Here is a 16462-nt window from a genome sequence, read left to right on the forward strand (position 1 = left end):
ACGGCAGCCTGGTACATGCCACTCAAGTGCCAAAGTTTGGCAGCCTACCGGGCCCTATTACAGACAGAGGCATTACTGGTTCCCAGCCCGAGCAGGAGGCACACAGTCCCCATCCTGCCTTGGCTCAGCATAGCCACCGAGGCCTCACTGTCGAACTGGAGTTTTTTGTTTTCAGATTACGGGAAGGTGTGGCTTCCCCCACACTCGGCCCCCTCACCACTGACATAGAGGCACAGATGGCCGCACCCCCACTGCCGGCCCTCTAGCGGTTTGGGGGGCCCTTGGCATCAAGGGTACGGCATGGAAAAGGAGCCAGTTCTTCACCAATGGCAGGGCTGCCGCTGTATGGAGCACAGCGCCCCAGAAAGCCAGGGCATGTCCCACAGCCTGTCCCTGATGGGGGTGGGCAGTCCCGGCAGAATGGTGACATTATGCCCGGCTCTACAATAGGTCAGAAAAATGACACTCCTGAGGGGGCACCTGGGTGGCTCAGTCAGTTGACCATCCAACTTTTGAGCTCAGCTCGGGTCTTGATTTCAGGGTCCTGAGTTCGTGTCCCACATTGGGTTCCGTGCGGTGCATGAAGCTTACTTAACAAACAGACAAAAAAACAACAAATAAAGAAAAGAAGAGAAAAGAAAAAAAAAAGAGACTCCCAAGACACACAGTGTTGACTCCTGGGTGGTACGCAATGGGTTAGCAGCCTGGTCTAGACAGTGGCCTCCCTGGGGCATCTCCATCTGGAAAAAGATCGCCAGCTCATGCATGCTGACTGTGCTCATGCATCTCTGCACACACACACCAACACATACCGGAAGCACCTTGTAGTAACGTTGCGGACTCCAGCTCCGAATGACATGCCTGTTCCGACGTGCCACTCGAGCCACCTCCACGCGTACCAGACACAGCCCGACACGACGAGTCCTCTAGACACGGCTGACCCACTAGCAGGTACGCTAGCAGAGTTGGCCCCTTACACCGGGTCACAGGGCACGGCAGCCCCTCGCCGCGGCTCCAGGCAAAGTGGTGGCACAGGATTGTCTCTTGCTGGTACATAACTGGCTCCCAGGAGAGGACCCGTGCCCCAGGGGAACAGACCCTATTCTTGAGCAGCCCCCACTAGAGACAGCAGGCACCCCACCACTATCTGGGTCACCTTCACTTTACTCCTGCTGGCCGTTCCTCTAGAAATGCTGCCGCCAACCTGTAACCACTTTCTTAAGCAGGTCTGGGCTCATCTCCCTTGGCGCACACACCAGACATCGTGGCTTGAGATCAAGGTGCCCGTTTCACTTACCAGGCTGTCCTGTCGTGAGTTCTAGAACGTGGCACCTTGTGGAATTTCCACCTTGCTCACCGGTCCCAAGCAGCCCGGCTTACAGAGAGGCAAAACATTCTACTCAAAGACGTGCTTCTCAAGCTTTTAAACAAAGGGGGTCCCTCCGGTGGACAGAGAGTTTGCCCTAAGCTCTGGTCTTGCTCAAGTCCCAGCTCTCAGGGCTCCAAAACCCTCGCACCAGCTACCTGTCTCCTGCGATATCTCCTTGTGAGTGTTCCAGGGATCTTCATCCCACCATAGATAGCACAGAGGGCGTCATTCACATCTGTCACCGGGGGAAGCTCCCCTCGCCATTGAGATCTTTTGAGTTTTTTATTTCTATTTTCATTTTTTGAACCGGTGACCCAATTGAGGGCTGATTGTGTAATATGACCCTCTTATAATAGAAAGTCAAGGGGACAACCCCACCAGATTCTTAGAGGTCATTCAGATTTCAGTGGTCCCGGTTACGATGGCCCAGTACCAGCTGCAAAACTAAGGCCGATGATGCTGCCTCACATTTCTGTTATAATAGCTGATCAATTTAAAAAATTCATCAGGGGTGCCTGCGTGGCTCAGTCCATTAAGCGTCTGGCTTCGGCTCAGGTTACGATTTCATGGTCTGTGAGTTCAAGCCCTGTGTTGGGCTCTGTGCTGACAGCTCAGAGCCTGGAGCCTGCTTCAGATCCTGTGTCTCCCTCTCTCTCTGCCCCTCTACTGATTGCGCTCTGTCTCTCTCTCCCTCTCTAGTGGGACTGTGTGGATCACAGAGACAGGAAAAGAGGTCTTCTGCTTAGTGATGCCATTGGGAAGTGAAATCCACAAAGGAATCCTGGAATATAGTGGTTGTTATCGGCAGACGTGGGCCAAGCCTCCACCCTGCCCTAGGTGGAGGGGTGAATGACCTCAGGCTGTAGGTGGAGGGATGAATGACCTCGGGCTCCGAGGCAGCCACACTGCACCTGGGGTCAATATCCAGACCGAGTCCCCAAGAGGCCCCGCAAGCCCGTACACGCTCTCCTGGGTTGTGGCTCCTGCTCTCCCCTGCACAGCCCGGATGGTAGGGTGGCAGGTGGGCCTCGGAGGGTAACGCGTCCCGGACTATGGGCTGGAACAGAATCAGTGCCAGTGCTGCAGGCCCTGTCAGAAGGGCTTCAGCCAGTGGGCCGCCAGCCGTGGGTTCTGGCCCTGAGCTCACCTCCCTCTCATTAACTGGGGCCGTGGAAACGGGTTGCTCCTCCTTATCCCCTGCCTCCGGTTATGCCCCGGGCAGAGGGCCCTCCCAGTGTAACCAAGTCAGCCCGTCTGGCTGGCAGGGGTGTGCTCTGACGATATGCCACAGTTTAATGGGGAAGTCTCCGGACTGTGAAGCCGCCATCCACAAACGTGGTGACAACTAGCCCATCAGTGTGTCCGGAATCTGTAAGCACCGTGGATAGAGTCTCCACGAGACTCGGACACGGACAAGGCGCACCCGCCACGAGCAGGTGGAACTGCCTACAATCCGCTCGCCGAGCCACAGAGCCCACACTGCAGCGGCACCCTGAGCCCGGGCCCTCGAGATGGACTCAGGACTTAGCACCAGCCCGCTCCTGCCCCTCATGGGTCTCCTCCTGGGTGGGTCGCCCTCCGCCTGGCTGGCCCCCACCACCCCAAGTACGCCAGCGCCTCGGACAGCGTCACCGCAGCCCGAGAGCATGATGGGGACGGTGCGCGGTGACCTCTTGGACACTGGGACTTTCCCCTCCCAGGTGTTCTCTGCACATGGCGGGGTGGGGGGGGAGGGCCAGTGCCCGTGGCACAGTAACCTGGAGGCCAAGTTGCACACATGCCTCCCCCTGACCGACCCTGACAACCGTGCAGAGTGTTATTTTTCCGGAATAGCTGGGCTTGCAGACCCTGCCTCTAGCAGAGGCTCGCAAACTGGGAGTAAGTCCCCTGCCCACGGGCTGGCACCCTGGGCAGCATTTCACCTTTGTGGCCAAACAGTGGACCGTAAACCACGGCAGCCACTCTGAGGGCACTTCCCGCAGAGTGCCCACGGCCTGGGCCTCGTGAGGCAGGGGCCTCCTGCTGCCGCGTTCACTGCTTGGTGCACTGGGACACAGCTCCTGCTTTGCGTGCGACACGTCCGCAACAGGCCTTGCTCCCTGCTTCCCGCTACCACCGCCAGCACCCCAGGCACCGTCCGAAGGCTTCCAGCTCCACTCCAGCACAAAGGCCGGACCTCCCCCTGGGTACTCACTGTCCCCCGATGGCCACGCCTCACTCAGACTCTAGAGTGGACCTGACTCGAGGCCCAGGAGCGAGTCCAGCAGACCGTGCCCACCCACAAGCCATCTGCAGGGATGGCCCCTGTTCCTGCAACTGTGTTACCTTGACTGTTCCAGCGCCCTTCGCCCTCTGGGCATCTCCCCCAAACATGTCCTGCTGGCTGACCAAAAGCCATTCTTATTCCCATCCTGTAAGGGACTGGCCAGCTCCCCTGGCCCTGCAGGAACGGAGAACATCCTAGAGCAATTCCCAGCCGCTCTAATCAACCACACACAGCACCAAGCTCCGAGTCTGAATCAGCAACGGCACCACCGGCTGGGCAAATGGTGATGGGGTCCACCTGGGCAGGTTCCCGGGGGCCTCGGTGCGGGGCCTCGGGCGCCCCTTGCTTTGCTCAGAACAACTCACGACAGTACAGGCCAACCTCAAGGAGAGGCCTCCAGATATCGGGTCAGGTAGAATATAACTGAAATATCCAACAACCTCCATCTCCCCGAGGTCCCTGATTTGTCGCAGGGCTCCCGCCATGCACCTGGGGGCAATGGCTGAGAACAGGACTGCAAACAGCAGCGAGCCTATGCACTCCAGGCTTCATTGTGACGGCCTCGATTCAACGTACGTTCTGGGGGCTGCAGAAAGCAGGACCTATGTCCTTTAACAGATCTGGTCCTTGCGGCACCTGGGCAGCTCAGTCTGTTGAGTGTCCGACTTCGGCTCAGGTCATGATCTCACAGTCCGTGAATTCGAGCCCAGTGTTGGGCTCTGTGCTGATCACACAGAGCCTGCTTCAGATCCTCTGTGTCCCCTCTCTCTGCCCCTCCCCCACTCTCTTTCTCAAAAATAAATAAACATTTAACAAACAAACATATCTGCTCCTCCATCGATGGCTACTGCTGAGGGCCGGGCATCCCAGGACAGACTGTCCAGAGTTCAGCTAAGCTGCTCTGCGGGATTCCCGCCTCTGCCCCTTCTCTCTATTCGGGCTCCGTAAAAAGGCAACATTGAGCGTTGGCAGGTGGATGGCTTGCCCAGGCTGGAGGTGGGGACAACACAGAGCCAGAGGGTCTCCAAGCTTCACCCAGGACTTTGTAAAGATGCTTCAACGTTTGGCTACAACAGGAGGACACATTCTGCCCTGAAAACATTTGTTCTATATCAGCCGAAGTCCTTACCCACAGGCAATCCCTCCTCTCTGACAGAATCAAACAGCTCCTTCCAGGTGGAGGCTGCGGGTAAACGAGACCCCCTTCCTCCTGGGAGGCTCAGCCCGGACTTGGCATCTTCCCCGGAGGCCAGGCCGCCCCACATGTGGCGGTCCTGCTGGGCTGAGGCAGCGCCCTGCCCCCTCCCCTCTCCCCGCCCGAGATGAGTCTCGTCAACGCTCATCTGTCCCTGCAGGGACGTCCACCGGACTCCAAAATACAGGAGAGAAAGGACACGCCTATCCGTGGAGGCAGGATGATTGGAGGGAGAGTGAACCCTGGTCAGCTGCACTGGGGCCTGCCGCAGGAAGTGCCTCACAGATGTAGCTTGCTCACGTTGTTTGTAAATAAATGAGATACTATATATAGAAACACAAGGAAAATGCAGCGGGACAAAGTAAACGTTTCTCCTGGGGTTGCCGTCGGGAGGGGCGGGCGTCAGGGGCCATGGAGACCTGGAAGATGTTTTACTCTAATGTTATACCATTTTTTAAAAATGCTTACTTTATTTCTGAGGGAGAGCATGAGCGGGGGAGGGACAGAGAGAGGGACAGAGGATCCAAGCAGTCTCTGCGCTGACAGCAGAGAGCCCGATGCGGGGCTTGAGCCCACGAAACTTGAGATCATAATCTGAGCCTAAATCAGACGCTTAACCAAACTCAGCCACTCAGGCGCCCCAGTTTTATACCATTTCAAAAACTGGGATTATTGTTGGGTTTTAACTTCATTTGTATGACATATTTTCCTAATGGAACTAACAAAATTAGGATGTGGAGGAAGGGACTGTGTCTCTGCGTTGTTGTGTGTCCTGACCCCAGACCGCTGCCGTTTTCAAGTGACAGAAGCTTGATCATGACCAGCAGCACCCCACCCCACAAAGTCTGGACTCTCAAGTTCAGGTTCCAATGTTGGCTCTGGGCTCTGCCAGTGGTGGGAGTGGTCCCCTCGGGGAAGTGATTTCCCACCCCCCTGGCCTTCAGCCTACCCCCAGCCCCAGCCCCAGGGTGATTTATGGTAATTTTCTGACTCCTAGTTATAACCTCCTAGGAATAGAAACTTGGAGAAAAGGCTCAGCCAACATTGGGGCTAGTGTATCCCTCCTGCCTGGAGCCATGAAATCCTTGGGTGGTGCCCCAAGTGGGCCAGGGCCAGTCTGTTTGCATCTCAAAAGCTTTTAGAGTTTCACTGTTACAGACACCGAGGCTCAGAAAGCAAAGTGTCCCATCAAGGCCACACTCTGTCCTTAGGCAGGGCAGTTCGCTGGACAAAGGCGAGGCGAGGGCCGGCCCTCTCTCCGCCAAGGGCGCAGTCCTCAGTCTCCAAAATGCGTCTCCCTCGGGAGCGCTACCTGTGCACCTGGGCAGCAATCAGCTCCACAGGTGTCCTGGGCCCTCTCTTCCAGAGAGGTGGGGAAGGGGCAGAGGTCAAGAATCGTCAACTGTTTTCAGGGGTGATTTGGGAAAAAGATAGAGGACGTAAGCATTTGTCTATAAAGGCAGGAGGCTTGGCATCCCTCCGTGTGTTGCCGTGGAAACGCAGACAGGCAGCTGTCCCAGGCCCGGGGCTGGCTCCCCAGCTCTGCCCACACGGCGGCGAGGTCTGCCGGCAGCTTCAGTGTCCACTGTTCGGGGCTCCCTTCTGCAGCAACAGAACACGGGTGACACGGATTTTGGCAATACATTTTAGTTTACCCAGTGTGTCAAACGTGTCATTGCTTTGGCCATATTACGAATACAGACATCACTGAGCTGCTTCATGTTGTGTGTCTCGAGTGTTCACAAAGCAGAGTGTGTACCCGCTCACGGCACATCCCAGCTTGGAGTCGCCACGTGTGGGTTGTCGGACAGAAACGCCCTCACGGCCTGTGGCAGGGGAGGAGCCTGGCCACAGGTCAGGGCCAAGGCTGGCTTGAATCCAGGGCTGCGTCTGTCGAGGGCCTGGGCCTGACCTCTGCTCTGGAAGAAACGGGGATGCGAGCAGAGGTGAGGACCGCTTGCTACAGGGCTTTGCCAGGGGTCCAGACCCCAGAGTCCCTCTGCGGAACAGCCCCCTCAGTCTCTGGATCCATCCTTTCCTACCACCAACTCCCGGAACACCTTTCTAGAACTTCTGCTCCTGTGGCAACCTGCTCGGGTCACGTATCCCGGCCCTTCTTACGCCTGCGCCTCGGGACCCCCTCTGTCTTCCACTCGCCCCTGCACGGGCAGTGGGGCTCCTCAGACTTCGCAGGTCTTCAATGGGACCGTGGGAGGCCAGAGAAGAAGGGAGAGCTTTCAAGGGTGGAAAGGCCAGCAGTGGCGCTGGGGGTCGTGTGGGGTGCTGGGGGGCCTCGTAGGGTCTTTGTAGGGTTGCAGTGGCTTATGTGAAGCTTTGGGATCATTGTGGGGTGGTGTGTGGTGGCTTCAGGGTGGCTTGGGGCAACACGGGGCTTCGTGGGGGGACCGAGGTAGCTTGTAGCTGGTGTGTCCGTCCCCCAGGGGAGGAGCGGAGACGTTAGTAGCTGTCGGGCGGCTCCGTCCCTCCCAGGCTGGCTCTCTGATGTCGAGCACACTCAGAGACCCTGCGCACGTCCTTCAAGGACACACAGCTTTGGGGATCATTTCTGACCAGAACGGGGGTGCCTTTTACGACTGGAAGCACTCTGGACTCGTGGCCTGCTTCTTCCCTGTCGGGGGGGCGGACAGCAGCTGGGCCCTCGAAGCAGGCCAGGAGGGCAGTGCTCCTGCGCCCCCGAGCTTCGCGGCCTGCAGCTTGAGGACCAGGCTTCCCGGGACTCTCTGGGGAGTCGAACGTGGCATTTCCAGTGGCTCTCAGCAGCCCCCAGGACAGTCCCACCAGCTTCTCAGCCCCTCCATCTCCTCAGGGCTGTCCCCTCAGACACTTGACGTCTATCAGTTCAGCACAGACTTGGGTGAAAATAATTTCTTTCTCTTTCTTTGCTTGTCTGAGTCAACCTCACGAGGACGTCCCAGAACTTTTCACTTGCAAATTAATCCAGCCAGAAACAAAACAGAGCAAAACCCGACACAGTTTGAAAGGCAATGCTTGACGCCCATTAAAACGTGGTTGCAAGTAACGCCCCGCCCCACTAATCTCCAAAGTGAGATAAGCCTTCTACCGAAGACACTGCAGCCTCTGCTCTTCTCCGCCTCTCCCGGGACCTGAAGCTTGGGGACCGTCGCAACGGGCCGTCCTGTTTACATGGATTTACACACTACTAAACTACTAAAACCCTTGGGACTTGATCCGTCCACCCAGGTTCAAGAGAAGGGGGCTCGGATGTACGGCACCAACCTAAATCTGAACCTTCTGGGTGCACAGAGGCAGCTGCCTTACGAGAAGCTCGTTTCGTGGTCACACTTTGCCCATTACGATTCGGAGGGTACAGATGAGGAAGCAGCAGTGGAGGGTTCCATGGCAGCTGAGCAAGGAGTGTGGGTCCTGGTCTGCTCTGGGTGCGGGTCTGGGCAGGGGGCGCGTATTTGTGCTGCACGGCAGGTGCTCACTGACATTCTTTTTGCTTAATTCACTGGTGGCCGAGCCCCTCAAAACAACACCCACTGGCAACGCACGTGGTCGGCAGAGCCTGCACTTGGCAGCCTGAAGTCCTGTCTTAAGCCCTGACGCATGCGGGTGCGCTCGCCCTCCGCAGCCCTGCAGGGCCCAGAGCAGTTGAGGGACGGGTGGTCTGGCACCACTCTGGGATCATCCCTTCCCGAGAAGATAGTATTAAGGGAGGTGGGTCTTGCAAAGTGCTAACCAGGGGCTTAACTGGGTGGGACCCTCAGCCTTTGCTATAAGACCTGGGGCGGGTGGGAGAGAGGGAGGCAGTTCTTACCGAGATCCCTCTGACCTGCTTCAGTCTCCAGCTTGGTCATGTCTTCAGACCGTGAGTCCTAGAGGGGGGTCCTGGGGGTGGGGGTGGTGGCCGGAGAGGCCGGGCAGTGGGGTCCAGGCAGGTCTCAGGCGTTGCTCACCGTGACGTCTGGTTTGGGGACCTGGGAGGAGAGACCAACACCCCGGACCGGACCCGGAAAGGCCCCCTTGAGGAGCACGGGCGACACCATTTTTCAGTCCACAAGTCCCCTCTTGTGGGGGCTGCTGGCTGGCACTGTGGGGCCTGAGGAGGACAGGAGGGAAGGGAGCCCGGCTTCCCCCGGGCCGTGTATTCTGCGGGCTTTTCTCCACAGCGGATTCTGTGTTGACCTGAATCCCGTCAGAGGGGAGCCCGCTCTGCCCGGTCCGGGGTTGGGGACCAGCAAGCTTCCCCAGGTCACGGGGGAAAAAAAACCCGTGTTGACAGACAGAAATCCCCTGGGCTGGGCTTTTGCACACGAAGGCTCCTTATCTTGTGGTTTTGGGCCTCTCTCCCCACTCGTGTGTCTTGGGCACAAGCAGAGGTAGTGGGCAGTCGGAGGCTGGGAGACCCAGTCGTGCCCATCCCGGAGCGGCCGAGCCCTCCGAGATGCCCTCACAGCCCGCAGCCCGCAGCCAGGGATTGGGGCGGGGGGTGGGGGGGTGCAGCTCATGCGGGGAGAGCAGGTGCGGCCGTCGGTGCGGGAGCTCAGGGAGGGTCCCCAGCATGTCCGCCTAGGGCACCGGCCAGGGGCAGCAGCTCGGGACGACTGGGAGGCTTTTTCGGAGGGGCCGGAGTCCTGTGTCTGCAGGCAGACACCTCATCTTGGGGAGGCTGCACGCTGACTTGGACGGGGAGCGAGTCTCAAAACGGACCTAAACGTGGGGTCAGACTAACACCTCCTCTTTCTGGGTGCGAATCTGTCCCAGCGCCCCAGGGAGGTCGGAGACGCAAAAGGACCAAGTTCAGCAAGACCCAGTACCAGGTGCTCATCGAGGCTTTCGAGAGGGACTCATACCCTGATATCACTGCCAGAGAAGAACTGGCTCGACGAACCCAGATCCCTGAGCCCAGAATCCAGGTGACTACAGGCCGGTTGCTCCCTGACGGGAGGGCGAGGGGGGCAAGGAACCTTGTACTAAGCGCCTGTTCTAGCTCGGGCTTAACAACCCGCTTTGCTTTGCGTTAAGCCTCTCGGTTCCCCTGTGAGTAGGCGTTAATTATGCCCTTTAGCTGGGCTGGGACAATGATGACGGAGGTTTGGTGACAGGTTACAGCTCTGGCAAGGGGTAGAGCCTGAACTGGTGATGAGAGTTGTATCTGCCAAACAGTTACCATGTTAGCAATGAAGAGAAATCTTCAAATATTTACTAACTAAAACAAAAAAAACATAATAAACCCATTACGTGTAAACCGAAACTTATTTTTCAAGACAAGCAACCATATCGTCACAGCCAGAAAATTTACTCAGAGAGGATGCCAGAGGACGCGGGAAGAGCAGGGGTGGGGCTCCCCTCTGCCAAGGGCTCTGAGAAACCCTTGAGAAAGTGGGGTGTGAAGCAGGCAGAGGCGGATTACACCTGGGTGTCGTAAAGGAAAGCGTTGTGAGCTAACAGCGATCCCGAAAGGATGTCAGGGATCCTGGGGGTCCCGGGTCATGGGGTCCTCTGGGTCTCAGTGTCGGGGGCACCGGGCCCCTCCTCCAGGAAGGCTGCTGGGTGCAGCCTGGGTTTGAGGGCCGCCGCCCTGCATGAAACCCAAGTCGTTGAAAGTGGAGCCCAGATACCGAAGGTTGTTTGGGAAGCCCCCCCAGGTGATTCTGCTGTGTAGGCGCCTTTCAATCTGAGACCATCAGGGTCTCATCCCAGACTGTGATCAGGATCTCTGGGAGTGAACAGATGTGCAGAAGTTTTTAAAACTGCCAGGTGACTCCAGCATGCCGACCCCTACCCTTTGACCCTTGCCCTCCCGCGTGCTGTGGGCCCAGCTCTCCCGGAGAGCCCACCGTCTACTGAGTCTGGGTTCGAGCTGGGCCCTGGAGTTCCGAAATCTCCCCAGGTGGTTCGCAGGTGCAGCAGACTCAGGGTCACCCCACTGGCCTCCAGGGCCCACCACCCCCATTTCTTACCAGCCGCTTTCGAGGTCCTTGATGAGGGTGGTGGGACGGATCACAGGCTGCTGCATGAGAATGACAAATGCTTAAGGGTTTGCTAATTTTTTTCTAATGTTTGTTTATTTTGAAAGAGACAGAGCATGACTGGGGGAGGGGCAGAGACAGAGACAGAATCCCAAGCAGGCTCCGCACTGACTCGGGCCTGATCCCACAGACCATGACCTGAGCCGCAATCAAGAGTCGACACTCTACGCCTGAGCCACCCAGGTGCCCCAAGGGTTTGCTAATTTTAAAAAATTTTGACCTAACCCCAGAGATAATTAAACCACAGCCCAGAGGGGAGAAGGGTTACCAAAAACACCCTACAGGGGCTGAGAGATAAGCCTTGGGGCTTCCTATTTCTAGAAGCAATAGATAGCCTGAGCCGTCAGTATCTGTCCTAGAAGCCCCCTGCTGGCCCAAACCTTACAAAGAGAACCAGGATACAGAAAAGCTTAGTGAAAGCCCCAAGCCTGTGACGTTAGATTTAGTGGCCTTTTATCAGCGGGCCTGGAAACCTCACTCAGGGAGGGGCAGACAGCCCTTCAGGACTAGATCACCTTCCCAGAACCCGTCAGCCCAAACAGCCCTCCATGCCAAGTACAACTTGACCTTCCCCAGGAGAAGGAATTGGCCACAGAAGTTCAGTACTTGGGGTGAGGTGGGTGGGTTCCAGGTTTCAGCTCAAGCAGCTCCTGGATCCGGGAGGAAAACCCTGATGTTCTCGGTCCGGCTGGCGCCTGGGTGGCGAGTGAGTTCCCGGGGCCAAGTGTGCTGGGGCGGCTGTGATCAGGATTCGCAGAGGCTCTGGCTCCCACAGGCTGCACCAGCACCCTGCCGGCCGGCACCTGGGCCTGGCCCCGGGCCAGGGCGTGTGTGGGAGGGTGCCAGGTGGCAGTTCTGGGAACGGCCTGCTGGAGGATTGGGCTTTTGTCTTGCAGTTTGTGCAGAGGATTTTTTTTTTTTTCTCCCCCTGGGGCAAGCAAATCCTGGGAGTTGTTTTGCCTATTCATGTCCCATCTTTCTGTGGGATCTTCAGGCCTCGCTTGGTGGCTGGGCCCCAAAAGAGGCCTCTGTTGTGTTTTCCAAGAGTGGAGGGGAGGCCTGGCTGACCGCTGCTGGGAGGGGCACGGAACCACCTGACCCAGGTGACCCCCAGAGGAACCGGACATTGAACCTGGGCAGAAAGAGGCTTTACTCACAGGCGTCCATCTTACTCCTTGTGTGGTGGAGAGGGGGCCACCCAGACAGAGCAAGTGAAGGCTGCGGGGTGATCTTGGCGGGGTGCAGCCCCATCGCTGGTTCAGCAGAGCCTCAGAGGCAGGCAGGGATGGGGAGCTGCCAATGCAGGGTGTAGGTACTCGGACGCCAGCGCGGTCAGCCAGAGGGGCACCTGTGTACTGGTCTGGGAAGCAGACTGGGCTGCTGGTCCCGAGCTGAAAGCAGGTCCTGGGTGGGCGTGGTCGAAGCTGATGGCTGTAGGGGTTCTGTGGTGATCTGGCCCTCGACTGTATATTCAGCCCTTCACTGTTTTCCAATACATTAAAAATTTTTTAGTGTTCATTTATTGTTGAGAGAGAGAGACAGAGGGTGAGTGGGGGAGGGGCAGAGAGAGGGAGACACAGAATCCGAAGCAGGCTCCAGGCTCCGAGTTGTCCGCACAGACAGCTGGGAGACTCAAACCCACGATCTATGAGATCGTGACCTGAGCCACAGTCGGACTCTTAACTGACTGAGCCACCCAGGCGCCCCTGTGATACAATATCATCAGCTATAGCCCCCCTGCTCTATGAGGCCTCCAGAACTCGTTCATCTCAAGACTGCAAGTCTGTGCGCTCTGACCAGCACCCCCATGGTTATCGGATAATGGAGGATCGGGGAGAGGGCGCAGGAGCCGGAGTGTGAGTGTTGCCTGGTGGACCGTGGAGCCCCCTGGACAACACCAGACGCTCTGGTCTCGTCCCCATGAAGAATTCAAGGACAGACCAGACAGTGGTTGAACGGTGCTAGTAGGAAAGTTTGTTAAAGAGCAAACTCTGAGGGGCGCCTGGGTGGCTCAGTCGGTTAAACGTCCGACTTCGGCTCAGGTCGTGATCTCGCGGTCCGTGAGTTCGAGCCCCGCGTCGGGCTCTGTGCTGATTGCTCGGAGCCTGGAGCCTATTTCAGATTCTGTGTCTCCCTCTCTCTCTGACCCTCCCCCATTCATGCTCTGTCTCTGTCTCAAAAACAAATAAACATTAAAAAAAAATTAAAAAAAAAGAGCAAACTCTGGAGATGTGAGCGAGCTCCAGGATGCACGGGGTTTGGGGCTCTGTCTTATATTGATAGTTGTTAACCGGGGGTGGAATATTAATTACTAGGGGAGGGGACTAGGGTTTTGTGCCTTTTTTCCCTTATTTGGGCAGGGTCTCTGGCCTTTGTTGTGGGAGGGGCTGGTTTCTTCCAGCTTCCCTTGGCTTTGCCTTGGAAGGCTCCCAGGACAGGTCTCTAACTGCCCCCTCCGAGGCAGTGACTCCCCTTTGCCAGCCTCCAGGCATCATGTGAAGGCCTAATAATAACCGCCTACCCTAGCACGGGCAGGAGAGAGCCCGGTGTTTCCCCGAGGCAGCCTTCCCGTAGCACTGGTGTGTCCATGAGTGTCCGTCAGTGTGTGTGTGTGCACGGGTACAAGGTGGGTGCTTTGGGGAGAGGTGCCTGGAAGGTAGGGAGGGCCATACAGGGAATGGTTCGATCAGCCGAGCCAAGGATTTTGCTTTCGTTCTAAACTCTGCAAGTTTCATTTGGTGACCGTCTAACCTTGGCTACGCGGTGATGATGACTGTACTGGCTTTATTACAGTGTCTCCTCTTCGTGCCCCTGCAGGTCTGGTTTCAGAACCGGAGAGCCCGAATCCCCAAGAGCAACCAGAGGAGGCCAGGCGTGGAGGCAGGTGCCCAGGCGCCGGGGTCCGGTCAGCACGGCGGGGGCGCCCCCCACTGCGCCTGCCAGCCAAGCTTTGTGGGGGCCCCGAGCACCGCTGGCCACTTCTTGGCGTCGGAGGGCACTTCTGGTCAGGCCATCCCATCGGGGCACGCTGCTGTCGTGGACGAGAACGTGGCCTTGCATGACCTGGAGACTCCAGGCAGCGCACTGGGCGAGCCTTCCGGAGATTTCTATCTCTCTCCCTTGGGCTTCAGCCCCGAAGCCCTGTGTCCGCTTCCTGCTTCCCTGCAGCCCCTCTCCCAGCCGGAAGAAACCGGAGCTCAGTGGGGGGACCTGGGACAGCTCCTGCCCTACGGGGACTGTGCCCTGCAGGGCTGGGAACAGCCTCCCGCCTCCAGTGAGCCGCAGCCGCAGCCGTGGTGGGGCTGGCAGCCTTCGCCCTCACTGGAGCCGGACGTGTTGCCCCCACAGCCCCAGCCCCCGGGGCCCTGGGAGCGGCCAGCATGGCCCCTGCCTCCCACAGAGCCCTGGCCCCAGCCCTCACTGGAGCAGGTGCCCCTGGGCGTCGGGAGCAGTTTCCCCACCCCCCTGGGACACGGGATGCTTGAGGGAGGCCCCGGGGCCCCCACACACCCCGGCCCCCAATCCCGCAGCTGTGGGGCCACGCTGGGAGCTGCTGCTACAGCGAAACGTTGAAATGACTTAAGCTCCAATGGTAGGAGATAGTGAGTGAGCAGCGGTTCCCCTGCACACTTCATACAGGGAATGAAGGTTTGCGTCCTTTGCGTGGAGAGGTGTCCCGGACATACCTCTCAGGAGTGGGGTCTGTCATAAGGTGCAGAGGGACAGGCAAGCAGAGGATCCAGGGGGATGTTCTCAGATGGGAGGAAAGGGATTTTTTGGTTTTTACCACCCATGTGACCTGCCTTCAAGTCACTGGTAAACTCAGAGCACTTACAATGTCCTGTAGACTCTTAGAGGGGGCTTGGGGACAGGGCGGGGCTGCCTTGTACAAGGGTCAATAAAGAACGAGGAGCACCTCGTCCCTCTTCGCATGCACAGCGTCTGCTTCCTTCCACCTGGCCTTGGCCTTCACAAGCGTCCCACACTCATTCCTCCCCCACCGCCCCCCCCCCCCGTCCCCATGTCCAGCCAAGTGTGGCTTCCTCCTGGACACTGGACGTGTCCCTGGTGCTGGGCAAACAAATTTCTTGAAAACGAGCCGTATGGGTCTAATGCAAAGTGTGGCATAAAGTAGCTGGATCTCAGCAGAGAGAAGCAGGGAGGATGCCTGAGCTGCGTCCCTTCTCTCCGGTCCACAGTGTAATCTGGGCCCCCCAACACCCACCCATCTGCACTGAGAAGGGGTGTGGGGGAGGGTGCTCACCTCGCCTGGACAGCTGGTGGTCCTGCCTTCAAGGATGGGGAAGTCATGAAGACCCCTCTTGGTCACCGGAACCACACCTTCGAGGTTACACAGAAGGAAACATTAGTTGTGCCCAACTTACAAGTAGGGGCAGGTGTTAAGTCAGACGGACGCCAGAGATCGACCACCCTGCGGCCCTGAGAAACCAGGAGCTGAGCCCAGCGGCTTGTCGGGCACACACTTCATGTCCCTGAGGAAAGGCGGACACACAGATCTCCAGGGCTTCTGTGAGTGATGTTGCCGTGGCCTGTGTGTAACCACGTCCACCTGCTTGTCCTCCTTTGCCAGCTGAGGCCCGGGGGGCCTCCTGCTTCAGCCAAACACTCTAGAACCGGGTCTGCATCAGCACCCTGGGTCTCAAGCCAGGCCAACTCAGGTGTGTAGATACGTAGACATCTTTCTAGCCAGCAGTCCCAGTGTCCCCATCCCCCATTACCCTTCCCCAGATGACAGTCCCAGCTGATGGGACGTGACTCCGGCAGGCAGAGCCCCAGCTGCCTGGTACGATGTGGTCCCTGTCGGGGACCTGCCCTGCGTATCTGCTCATGAAGAATGTTCTGGATTTCCCAGGGCTGGAGCCAGAAGGGACCAGAGCTGGGCTGCGTGGCAGGGGACCCAGCGGCCGTCCTGTTGGGATGGCGCTGATTGCTGACCTCAGGGTGGGTTCTCCCTCTGACGCCCTTTGTATCTAGAACAACCTGCAGCGTGCGAGTCCACACGGAATGATCCGCAAACATTAGCTGGCCCTTTACCACGTGCCAGGCGTTGGTAGGGATGAGAGACAAGATGCCTGCCAACCGTTTCTTAAACACCCAGGGTGATGCCGGGCCCAGAAACTGCCTGTGCTGAGCAGCTCGGGGAGCGATGTTCCTTCTCTGAAGTGAGGCCTTGGCGATTCCTACCTTCCCGTGGCTGCGAAAGATCCAAAGGCGTCAGCTGTCCCTTCCTTTCTCTCTGTCTTCTATTATTAGCAAGGAATCTGGCTTCACGGGAGGAAGGCCTGTAGAGGATTGGTATTTGTTAGGAAATGCTTGGGGATATACGAGGGGAAGCCAGGCTTACCGAGGCCCTAGGTCTCCTCGGATCACTGCTCGCTGCTCAGCTGCCTGCCTCCCTCTCCACCCGGCCCAGGTGCATATCTGCCAGGCAGCTGGTCAGAGAGAGCCTGAGGAGTAGGGGGAGGAGTCTGAGGAAGGATCGGGGTTCGGTTCTGCCCCCACTCCTTCTAGGTGTAGAGTCTGGGCACTATTTCTTCTCTTACAACCTAGTTTCCTTAATTACAGGGGAGCATTTGAGAGCTCGTTTGGGCCAA

The 16462-nt window shown here is 57.8% G+C and overlaps 1 long non-coding RNA gene across 1 annotated transcript in view; it reads right to left on the reverse strand.

Annotated features, from left to right (window-relative positions):
• Window positions 1-15111: 15111 nt before the first annotated feature.
• Window positions 15112-16462, reverse strand: part of LOC102962453 — a 38075-nt gene continuing 36724 nt past the window's right edge. Inside the window, exons 3-4 of the long non-coding RNA XR_001510914.2 lie at window positions 16053-16150; window positions 15112-15188 (exon numbers count right to left, since the gene is read on the reverse strand). This is a non-coding gene — a long non-coding RNA (uncharacterized LOC102962453). The remainder of the gene's footprint in view (window positions 15189-16052; window positions 16151-16462) is intronic.

The sequence above is a fragment of the Panthera tigris genome, chromosome D4 (assembly GCF_018350195.1).
Source record: "Panthera tigris isolate Pti1 chromosome D4, P.tigris_Pti1_mat1.1, whole genome shotgun sequence".
Lineage (NCBI taxonomy): Eukaryota > Metazoa > Chordata > Mammalia > Carnivora > Felidae > Panthera > Panthera tigris.